The sequence below is a fragment of the Pseudophryne corroboree genome, chromosome 2, assembly GCF_028390025.1.
Source record: "Pseudophryne corroboree isolate aPseCor3 chromosome 2, aPseCor3.hap2, whole genome shotgun sequence".
Classification (NCBI taxonomy): domain Eukaryota; kingdom Metazoa; phylum Chordata; class Amphibia; order Anura; family Myobatrachidae; genus Pseudophryne; species Pseudophryne corroboree.
Genome location: NC_086445.1, coordinates 582,041,904 through 582,051,228, shown reverse-complemented (window position 1 = coordinate 582,051,228; position 9,325 = coordinate 582,041,904). Strand labels below are relative to the sequence as shown.

Genomic DNA, 9,325 nt, shown 5'->3' with positions numbered 1-9,325 from the left:
TGATTTAAAAATTTTAAATAATTGTGGCTGAGGATAAAATACACCACATATGAAGTCTCTATGGTTGATGGTTAAGGATGGATCGTTCTGTAAATACTCCCTACATGCCGCTAGACCCTTGCACCAAGTATGATAATGGAAAACACCATTCAGAGTGGCCCTATACTGAAATGTGTAGGGTCATATAAGTGTGGAAGGTGCAATATATGTAAATACTTACATCATAACAGGAAAACTTTTAGTGATACGGATGATAAAAAGGAGTATAGTATCAAGGACTTTATGAACTGTAACACCACGTCTGTGATCTATTTGTTGGAATGCACCTGCAGAATGAAATATGTTGGAAAAACTAAGAGACCCTTGAAGATGAGAATCCAGGAGCACGTCCGAAGCATTAATAACAAAGTAGATAACCACGCAGTTCCCAGGCACTTCATATTGCAACATAATTTAAATCCTGAAGATTTAACCTTTAAGGCTATCGAGCACGTAACCTTGGGAGAAAGAGGTGGTGACCTTGCAAATAAACTTTCAAGGCGTGAAATGTACTGGATTTTCCAATTACAAACTTTACATCCAGCAGGCCTTAATGAAGGATACAAAATTGCACCGTTCTTGTGAGGTGCAGTATCCCGCATTTTGTTCCTTTTTTACTTTTGTTTCCCTTTTTCTCTAAACCTCGTCTTTTTGCTGTTTAGCACATTTGTCTATTTGTTATGCTAGAATAAAAAAATTCCCAAAAAAATCTAAAAATATTGTTTTGGTATCATGATGTCTCCCATTAATAAGTACAGTCAAACCACACTGGTAACGCCCAATCTTGTTTGATCTTGGAAGCTAAGCAGTGTTGGGCCTGATCAGTACTAGGGAGGGGAACCACCTGGGTAGATCGGGTACTGTAAGATAATGGATGATCTCTAAAAATTACCCATTTAAGCACATTCCATTAATATGTTTAATTTTCTACTAGTAATAAAATAAAACACTTTAGGTATATATATATATTTTTGTCTCTCGCTACTACTATTCCTTTTATATATATATATATATATATATATATATATATATATATATATATATATATTATACTGTATATTAAGATAAGATAAGAATAATTTATTGTCACTGTTCATGGTCCTGTACAGTGAAATTACATACAGTTCCATGTCATATACACAATAAAATACATCACATAAGTTTAGCAAAGTTGAGAATTCAAACCAACAATCGCAGAAGGGAAGAAACTGTTCCTTAACCTAGTGGTACGACATCTTAAACACCTATAACGTCTCCCCGATGACAAGAGGGAAAAAACACATTACAGGGATGACCCCTATCTTCAATCATCTTGGTTGCCTTTGACAGACTCCTCGCGGTGAGTACATCCGCCAACCTAGGCAAGGGTTGGCTGATGATCCTCTCCGTGGACTTAATCACTCTTTCCAAGGCAACAAGATCCGAACACTTGGCATAACCATACCACACCGTGATCGTGTAGGTCAGCAAGCTCTCAATCACGCAGCGATAAAAGTTAACAAGAGTAGATTGCTGCAGACCTGCTACTCGGAGCTTTCGTAAGAAAAAAAGACGCTGCTGAGCCTTCCCAACCACAGACATGATATGCAAGGACCATGATAAATCCTCCGTGAATTTAATCCCCAAAAATTTCACATCGGTAACCCTTTCCACCTCCTCACCAGTCAAAATCAGCAGACAGATGCTGTTTTTTTTAGATCTCCTAAAGTCTATCACAACCTCCTTGGTTTTCTTACTGTTTAATAACAGATTGTTTTTAACCCCCCACTCAGCAAGCCTTCTCACTTCCTCTCTGTAACCACTCTCATCTCCACTGGTTATTAAATAGAGATGAGCGCCTGAAATTTTTCGGGTTTTGTGTTTTGGTTTTGGGTTCGGTTCCGCGGCCGTGTTTTGGGTTCGACCGCGTTTTGGCAAAACCTCACCGAATTTTTTTTGTCGGATTCGGGTGTGTTTTGGATTCGGGTGTTTTTTTCAAAAAACCCTAAAAAACAGCTTAAATCATAGAATTTGGGGGTCATTTTGATCCCATATTATTATTAACCTCAAAAACCATAATTTCCACTCATTTTCAGTCTATTCTGAATACCTCACACCTCACAATATTATTTTTAGTCCTAAAATTTGCACCGAGGTCGCTGGATGACTAAGCTAAGCGACCCTAGTGGCCGACACAAACACCTGGCCCATCTAGGAGTGGCACTGCAGTGTCACGCAGGATGTCCCTTCCAAAAAACCCTCCCCAAACAGCACATGACGCAAAGAAAAAAAGAGGCGCAATGAGGTAGCTGTGTGAGTAAGATTAGCGACCCTAGTGGCCGACACAAACACCGGGCCCATTTAGGAGTGGCACTGCAGTGTCACGCAGGATGTCCCTTCCAAAAAACCCTCCCCAAACAGCACATGACGCAAAGAAAAAAAGAGGCGCAATGAGGTAGCTGTGTGAGTAAGATTAGCGACCCTAGTGGCCGACACAAACACCGGGCCCATCTAGGAGTGGCACTGCAGTGTCACGCAGGATGGCCCTTCCAAAAAACACTCCCCAAACAGCACATGACGCAAAGAAAAAAAGAGGCGCAATGAGGTAGCTGACTGTGTGAGTAAGATAAGCGACCCTAGTGGCCGACACAAACACCGGGCCCATTTAGGAGTGGCACTGCAGTGTCACGCAGGATGTCCCTTCCAAAAAACCCTCCCCAAACAGCACATGACGCAAAGAAAAAAAGAGGCGCAATGAGGTAGCTGTGTGAGTAAGATTAGCGACCGTAGTGGCCGACACAAACACCGGGCCCATTTAGGAGTGGCACTGCAGTGTCACGCAGGATGTCCCTTCCAAAAAACCCTCCCCAAACAGCACATGACGCAAAGAAAAATAAAAGAAAAAAGAGGTGCAAGATGGAATTGTCCTTGGGCCCTCCCACCCACCCTTATGTTGTATAAACAAAACAGGACATGCACACTTTAACCAACCCATCATTTCAGTGACAGGGTCTGCCACACGACTGTGACTGATATGACGGGTTGGTTTGGACCCCCCCCAAAAAAGAAGCAATTAATCTCTCCTTGCACAAACTGGCTCTACAGAGGCAAGATGTCCACCTCATCATCATCCTCCGATATATCACCGTGTACATCCCCCTCCTCACAGATTATCAATTCGTCCCCACTGGAATCCACCATCTCAGCTCCCTGTGTACTTTGTGGAGGCAATTGCTGCTGGTCAATGTCTCCGCGGAGGAATTGATTATAATTCATTTTAATGAACATCATCTTCTCCACATTTTCTGGATGTAACCTCGTACGCCGATTGCTGACAAGGTGAGCGGCGGCACTAAACACTCTTTCGGAGTACACACTTGTGGGAGGGCAACTTAGGTAGAATAAAGCCAGTTTGTGCAAGGGCCTCCAAATTGCCTCTTTTTCCTGCCAGTATAAGTACGGACTGTGTGACGTGCCTACTTGGATGCGGTCACTCATATAATCCTCCACCATTCTTTCAATGTTGAGAGAATCATATGCAGTGACAGTAGACGACATGTCCGTAATCGTTGTCAGGTCCTTCAGTCCGGACCAGATGTCAGCATCAGCAGTCGCTCCAGACTGCCCTGCATCACCGCCAGCGGGTGGGCTCGGAATTCTGAGCCTTTTCCTCGCACCCCCAGTTGCGGGAGAATGTGAAGGAGGAGATGTTGACAGGTCGCGTTCCGCTTGACTTGACAATTTTCTCACCAGCAGGTCTTTCAACCCCAGCAGACTTGTGTCTGCCGGAAAGAGAGATCCAAGGTAGGTTTTAAATCTAGGATCGAGCACGGTGGCCAAAATGTAGTGCTCTGATTTCAACAGATTGACCACCCGTGAATCCTTGTTAAGCGAATTAAGGGCTCCATCCACAAGTCCCACATGCCTAGCGGAATCGCTCCGTGTTAGCTCCTCCTTCAATGTCTCCAGCTTCTTCTGCAAAAGCCTGATGAGGGGAATGACCTGACTCAGGCTGGCAGTGTCTGAACTGACTTCACGTGTGGCAAGTTCAAAGGGCATCAGAACCTTGCACAACATTGAAATCATTCTCCACTGCACTTGAGACAGGTGCATTCCACCTCCTATATCGTGCTCAATTGTATAGGCTTGAATGGCCTTTTGCTGCTCCTCCAACCTCTGAAGCATATAGAGGGTTGAATTCCACCTCGTTACCACTTCTTGCTTCAGATGATGGCAGGGCAGGTTCAGTAGTTTTTGGTGGTGCTCCAGTCTTCTGTACGTGGTGCCTGTACGCCGAAAGTGTCCCGCAATTCTTCTGGCCACCGACAGCATCTCTTGCACGCCCCTGTCGTTTTTTAAAAAATTCTGCACCACCAAATTCAAGGTATGTGCAAAACATGGGACGTGCTGGAATTTGCCCATATTTAATGCACACACAATATTGCTGGCGTTGTCCGATGCCACAAATCCACAGGAGAGTCCAATTGGGGTAAGCCATTCTGCGATGATCTTCCTCAGTTGCCGTAAGAGGTTTTCAGCTGTGTGCGTATTCTGGAAAGCGGTGATACAAAGCGTAGCCTGCCTAGGAAAGAGTTGGCGTTTGCGAGATGCTGCTACTGGTGCCGCCGCTGCTGTTCTTGCGGCGGGAGTCCATACATCTACCCAGTGGGCTGTCACAGTCATATAGTCCTGACCCTGCCCTGCTCCACTTGTCCACATGTCCGTGGTTAAGTGGACATTGGGTACAACTGCATTTTTTAGGACACTGGTGAGTCTTTTTCTGACGTCCGTGTACATTCTCGGTATCGCCTGCCTAGAGAAGTGGAACCTAGATGGTATTTGGTAACGGGGGCACACTGCCTCAATAAATTGTCTAGTTCCCTGTGAACTAACGGCGGATACCGGACGCACGTCTAACACCAACATAGTTGTCAAGGACTCAGTTATCCGCTTTGCAACAGGATGACTGCTGTGATATTTCATCTTCCTCGCAAAGGACTGTTGGACAGTCAATTGCTTACTGGAAGTAGTACAAGTGGGCTTACGACTTCCCCTCTGGGATGACCATCGACTCCCAGCAGCAACAACAGCAGCGCCAGCAGCAGTAGGCGTTACACGCAAGGATGCATCGGAGGAATCCCAGGCAGGAGAGGACTCGTCAGAATTGCCAGTGACATGGCCTGCAGGACTATTGGCATTCCTGGGGAAGGAGGAAATTGACACTGAGGGAGTTGGTGGGGTGGTTTGCGTGAGCTTGGTTACAAGAGGAAGGGATTTACTGGTCAGTGGACTGCTTCCGCTGTCGGCCCAAGTTTTTGAACTTGTCACTGACTTATTATGAATGCGCTGCAGGTGACGTATAAGGGAGGATGTTCCGAGGTGGTTAACATCCTTACCCCTACTTATTACAGCTTGACAAAGGGAACACACGGCTTGACACCTGTTGTCCGCATTTCTGGTGAAATACTTCCACACCGAAGAGCTGATTTTTTTGGTATTTTCACCAGGCATGTCAACGGCCCTATTCCTCCCACGGACAACAGGTGTCTCCCCGGGTGCCTGACTTAAACAAACCACCTCACCATCAGAATCCTCCTGGTCAATTTCCTCCCCAGCGCCAGCAACACCCATATCCTCCTCATCCTGGTGTACTTCAACACTGACATCTTCAATCTGACTATCAGGAACTGGACTGCGGGTGCTCCTTCCAGCACTTGCAGGGGGCGTGCAAATGGTGGAAGGCGCATGCTCTTCACGTCCAGTGTTGGGAAGGTCAGGCATCGCAACCGACACAATTGGACTCTCCTTGTGGATTTGGGATTTCGAAGAACGCACAGTTCTTTGCGGTGCTACTGCTTTTGCCAGCTTGAGTCTTTTCATTTTTCTAGCGAGAGGCTGAGTGCCTCCATCCTCATGTGAAGCTGAACCACTAGCCATGAACATAGGCCAGGGCCTCAGCCGTTCCTTGCCACTCCGTGTGGTAAATGGCATATTGGCAAGTTTACGCTTCTCCTCCGACAATTTTATTTTAGGTTTTGGAGTCCTTTTTTTACTGATATTTGGTGTTTTGGATTTGACATGCTCTGTACTATGACATTGGGCATCGGCCTTGGCAGACGACGTTGCTGGCATTTCATCGTCTCGGCCATGACTAGTGGCAGCAGCTTCAGCACGAGGTGGAAGTGGATCTTGATCTTTCCCTAATTTTGGAACCTCAACATTTTTGTTCTCCATATTTTAATAGGCACAACTAAAAGGCACCTCAGGTAAACAATGGAGATGGATGGATACTAGTATACAATTATGGATGGACTGCTGAGTGCCGACACAGAGGTAGCTACAGCCGTGGACTACCGTACTGTACTGTGTCTGCTGCTAATATAGACTGGTTGATAAAGAGATGTAGTAGTAGTATGTATGTATAAAGAAGAAAGAAAAAAAAACCACGGGTAGGTGGTATACAATTATGGACGGACTGCCCAGTGCCGACACAGAGGTAGCTACAGCCGTGGACTACCGTACTGTACTGTGTCTGCTGCTAATATAGACTGGTTGATAAAGAGATGTAGTAGTAGTAGTATGTATGTATAAAGAAGAAAGAAAAAAAAAACACGGGTAGGTGGTATACAATTATGGACGGACTGCCCAGTGCCGACACAGAGGTAGCTACAGCCGTGGACTACCGTACTGTACTGTGTCTGCTGCTAATATAGACTGGTTGATAAAGAGATGTAGTAGTAGTAGTATGTATGTATAAAGAAGAAAGAAAAAAAAACCACGGGTAGGTGGTATACAATTATGGACGGACTGCCCAGTGCCGACACAGAGGTAGCTACAGCCGTGGACTACCGTACTGTACTGTGTCTGCTGCTAATATAGACTGGTTGATAAAGAGATGTAGTAGTAGTATGTATGTATGTATAAAGAAGAAAGAAAAAAAAACCACGGGTAGGTGGTATACAATTATGGACGGACTGCCCAGTGCCGACACAGAGGTAGCTACAGCCGTGGACTACCGTACTGTACTGTGTCTGCTGCTAATATAGACTGGTTGATAAAGAGATGTAGTAGTAGTAGTATGTATGTATAAAGAAGAAAGAAAAAAAAACCACGGGTAGGTGGTATACAATTATGGACGGACTGCCGAGTGCCGACACAGAGGTAGCTACAGCCGTGGACTACCGTACTGTACTGTGTCTGCTGCTAATAAAGACTGGTTGATAAAGAGATGTAGTAGTAGTATGTATGTATGTATAAAGAAGAAAGTAAAAAAAACACGGGTAGGTGGTATACAATTATGGACGGACTGCCGAGTGCCGACACAGAGGTAGCTACAGCCGTGAACTACCGTACTGTGTCTGCTGCGACTGGATGATAAATAATGATATAAAAAATATATATATATCACTACTGCAGCCGGACAGGTATATATTATATAATGACGGACCTGCTGGACACTGTCTGTCAGCAGAATGAGTTTTTTATAGAATAAAAAAAAAACACCACACAAGTGAAGTCACACGACGAGTGTTTAACTTTTTCAGGCAATCACAATATAGTATACTATACTACTAACTATACTGGTGGTCAGTGTGGTCAGGTCACTGGTCAGTCACACTGGCAGTGGCACTCCTGCAGCAAAAGTGTGCACTGTTTAATTTTAATAATAATATGTACTCCTGGCTCCTGCTATAACCTATAACTGGCACTGCAGTGCTCCCCAGTCTCCCCCACAATTATAAGATGTGTGAGCTGAGCACAGTCAGATACGAATGTTTAACTTTTTCAGGCAATCACAATATAGTATACTATACTACTAACTATACTGGTGGTCAGTGTGGTCAGGTCACTGGTCAGTCACACTGGCAGTGGCACTCCTGCAGCAAAAGTGTGCACTGTTTAATTTTAATAATAATATGTACTCCTGGCTCCTGCTATAACCTATAACTGGCACTGCAGTGCTCCCCAGTCTCCCCCACAATTATAAGATGTGTGAGCTGAGCACAGTCAGATATATACATAGATGATGCAGCACACTGGGCTGAGCAGTGCACACAGATATGGTATGTGACTGAGTCACTGTGTATCGTTTTTTTCAGGCAGAGAACGGATATATTAAATAAAACTGCACTGTCTGGTGGTCACTGTGGTCAGTCACTAGTAAACTCTGCACTCTCTACAGTTCTACAGTACTCCTAATCTCCAGTAAATCAGGTCAATCTCTCTCTCTCTTCTAATCTAAATGGAGAGGACGCCAGCCACGTCCTCTCCCTATCAATCTCAATGCACGTGTGAAAATGGCGGCGACGCGCGGCTCCTTATATAGAATCCGAGTCTCGCGAGAATCCGACAGCGTCATGATGACGTTCGGGCGCGCTCGGGTTAACCGAGCAAGGCGGGAAGATCCGAGTCGCTCGGACCCGTGAAAAAAAACATGAAGTTCATGCGGGTTCGGATTCAGAGAAACCGAACCCGCTCATCTCTATTATTAAACCCACCAGAATGGTATTATCCGCAAACTTAATCACAGAGATTGTCTCCAAATTAGACTCACAGTCAGAGGTATACAAGGAATATAAGAAGGGACTTAAAAGTTAAAACACAACCCTGCGGAACTCCTACACTTAACACCAGTTCCGAAGACTGGTGTTAAGTGTAGGAGTTCCGCAGGGTTGTGTTTTAAGTCCCTTCCCTACTTATCTAATTATTTACTGTATACTAAATGACACTAAGCACCAGCACTTATATATATGATTAATACTAAAGATATCTTTGTTTGATCCCTAGTAATATAATATTATATATGGCACTTATTTATGCACCAGTACTTATACTTATATTTATATTCATGCACTTAATCTGTGAATAAACAATATTCTAATGAAGTATTCTTTTTACACTTTTATTATGATCTGATACAAATTCCCTTTGTTTATTTATGTATGGAGCTGAGAATCCGGATGATGGGACACACTGAATGCAGTGTAATATGTCTGCAACTACTTGAAAATGGCCGCCCGCCGCTCCTAATAACTTTTAGCCTGGAGGAAAAAGATCACAGGAAGTGGGAAGCATTCCAGGGTGCTTTCCACCGATCCGGGACTTCCAGAAAGGCGCAGTTCTTATGTGAGACTTGCTTGCCAGCGCGTGAGCCCCGAGCACCCGGAAGTGCGGCAGAAGTATGAGGCATGCGCAGTCATGGACTCTCGTAACCGGAAGTGTGGTGGAAGTACAGTGGCTATAACGTTTTGAAGCCGCGGAGAGCTTTTTAACACTCGTTTTTCATGAAATTTATAATATATATCAT

The 9,325-nt window shown here is 44.6% G+C and overlaps 1 pseudogene; it reads left to right on the top strand.

Moving 5' to 3' along the window:
* Positions 1-789: 789 nt before the first annotated feature.
* Positions 790-908, top strand: LOC135051580 (5S ribosomal RNA; annotated as a pseudogene).
* Positions 909-9,325: the final 8,417 nt, after the last annotated feature.